Raw genomic sequence first — 2,997 nt, forward strand, 5'->3', positions numbered from 1 at the left:
AATCTTAGTGTCCATCAACAGATGAATGGATAAGAAAATGTGTTTTATGCATATAGTGGAATATTATTCAGTCATAAAAAGAAATGAAGCTCTGATACATGGTACAACATGCATAAACCTTGAAGACATCATGCTAAGTGAAATAAACTGGACGCAAAAAGACAAATTTTATGTGTGTGTGTGTGTGTGTGTGTGTGTGTGTGTGTGTGTGTGTGTGTGGTATGCGGGCCTCTCACTGTTGTGGCCTCTCCCATTGTGGAGCACAGGCTCCGGACGCGCAGGCTCAGCGGCCATGGCTCACGGGCCCAGCCGCTCCGCGGCATGTGGGATCTTCCCAGACTGGGTCACGAACCCGTGTCCCCTGCATCGGCAGGCAGACTCTCAACCACTGCGCCACCAGGGAAGCCCAAAAAGACAGATATTATATGATTCCACTGATATGAAATTTCTAGAATAGGCAAAGTCATAGAGAGAGAAAGAAGACTTGAGGTAACTAGAGGCTGGGGGAGGGGAGAATGGAAAGGTACTGCTTAATTGTTAAGAGTTTCTGTTTGGGGTGATGAAAATGTTCTGGAAGTTGACAATACTGAGGGTTGCACAATATTGTGAATGTAATTAATGCCACTGAATTGTATGCTTAAAAAGAGTGAAAGTGGCAGATTTTAAGCTGTATATATTTTACCACAATAAAAAATGCTTTACAAAATAAATACTTAAATACATAAATATACTGTCTCTAAAAAAATTTGGTACGTTACACATGGTTCAAAAATAAAAGCAGTAAACACTGATAATTCTTATTCCTTTCCCTGATCCCATCCATCTTGTTCCTTTCCACAGGTAACCACTGTTATTAATTTCTTAAGTATCCTTTCAGTATATCTTTATGCAAATACCAAGCAAGAATAAAGATGAATTCTTATTCCCTTTTTCCATATAAACATATATTGCTATATATGAACTGCTCTGTGTCTTCATTTATCCATTTAAAGATACAACCTTCGGGAGCACATATACTAAAATTGGAACGATACAGAGAAGATTAGCATGGCCCCTGCACAAGGATGACACACAAATTCATGAAGCGTTCCATATTATTTTGTTATAAAGCAGAAACTGACACACAATTGTAAAGCAATTATACTCTAATAAAGATGTTTAAAAAAACATAAAAAAAATACAACCTAGAGATATTTCCATATCAATATATAATGAGCTTCCCCATTCTCTTATACCACTGTATAATATTCCATTGTGTGAATGTCTCATAGTTAGTTTAACCAGTCCCTTATTGATGGAACTTGAATTGTTTTGAAGTTGTGATATTTAGAGTTTTTCAATGTATAACTTTATATATTTTTCATTCATATGTGCAATTTTTACTGAAGGATCAGTTCCCAAGATTGGGATTGCTAAAACCAAAGGGTAATTGCACTTATAAGTTTGATAGCTATTCCTAATTCTCCTCCATCAGGACGGCACCCACGAACAATGCTATGAGGATTTCTGTTTGTTCAAAGGGTCACCAAAAAAAATGTGTTAAATTTTGGTATTGCTAATCTCATTAGTAAAAAATGGTGAGTATATTTTTAATTTATATTGCCCTTATTATGAGACCAGTTTGGCATCTTTTTATATATTTAAAGGTCATTTATATTTCTTTTTCTATTGATCAAACAGTTTTCAGAATCCAAAGGAATGAAAGGTTAATGGCAGTTTTTCAGACTGGGGCAAGTGGAAGGTCCATCTAATTCTCCTTACTCTCATTCCTGTGATACACATACCTGCTTTCAGCTATCCTGGGAGTCGGTGGAAAGAGCATTGCTTTTGGCTGGAGGGGTATGAGGTCTGGAGGAGAAGACAGTCTGTCCTATAAACACACTGGGTCACAATTCACATGAAAAGTGAGCTTTCAGTCAATAAGCCTAATAAAACCACTTTGTCTAATGTCCTACCAACATTTTCATGCAATTTCCAAAGAGCTTCCTGTGAAAATCTCCTCAAGAAAGATGATCACCTGAGCTCGCAGATTTCGTACTATATAGCTCCACAGTTTCTTGGGAGAAACCGCAAAGCCATTCAATCATTCCCTTTGAGATGAGAATAAATAACAACAATGCCACATAAATAGCATCAGTTGGCTGTAGGGGCAAGCTGTCATTTCCAGGAGCGGGATGTGCTTTTATATCCAAGGGTACAGCATATAATCATATTAAAAAATTCCAAGGAGAGCGGAAATTCAATCGAGTCAGTTTTGTCATGAAGCAGCCTGCAGGTGTTCCATTTAAATCAGATGCTACATTTGCAAGCCAGAAGGAAAGAAGTGGGCTTTGGCTTAATTCATGGAATCTCAGAAGAAAATGAACATTTTTTTTTCCCATGACAAACTGGAATTTGCCTCAGACAAGCTTGACATATTGCTGGCCTGTGGTCTAAATTTGTCTGAGACTGTCACGTCACTCTTCCAAAGTTGCCAGGATCAGAGGACAGAAGGAAAAAGAATGGGGCTTTTCTAAGGCTGCTGAAAGATAACTTCCCCACAATCTGTCCTGATGTGTCACTGAAAGTGTCTGTGTGACTAAGGTCAGAGAGGAAAACAAAAAGAGAGGCATTCTTGAGCCCAGAAGTGGCTTCTGGTAAAATAAAATAACCAAGGGACAGGATGGGTTCAAGACATCTATAACTAATCTGGGCTGGATCAGCATTTCTAAGTTTTTAACCAAGAAATATTGATTTATGTTTATTATGCTTTATGGCACTTTAGAGCAATTTATAACACTTACATTAAGCAATGGATGGGCTGGGAGAAAAGCCAATATGGGCATGAAGAGAGATGAGCGCTGTCAGGAATAGCAACTTTCAAGTATCAGGTGCAATTTCTTGCTTTTGCATTTTATCTGAACTATTTAAATGAAGCAAGAAAATGATTATTGATTTTTAAGTTACACAAACAAAAGAAAATGAAAGAAGTTGAATAAACCTAAAGGAATTCTTAAA

General features: G+C 37.5%; 1 non-coding gene across 1 annotated transcript; it reads left to right on the plus strand.

Moving 5' to 3' along the window:
• Positions 1-992: 992 nt before the first annotated feature.
• Positions 993-1,099, plus strand: LOC112064012 (U6 spliceosomal RNA). Its single transcript, XR_002891307.1, has one exon. It is a non-coding gene; the product is annotated as a U6 spliceosomal RNA (small nuclear RNA).
• The last annotated feature ends 1,898 nt before the right edge of the window (positions 1,100-2,997 follow it).

This window comes from Physeter macrocephalus, chromosome 1 (genome assembly GCF_002837175.3).
Source record: "Physeter macrocephalus isolate SW-GA chromosome 1, ASM283717v5, whole genome shotgun sequence".
NCBI lineage: Eukaryota > Metazoa > Chordata > Mammalia > Artiodactyla > Physeteridae > Physeter > Physeter macrocephalus.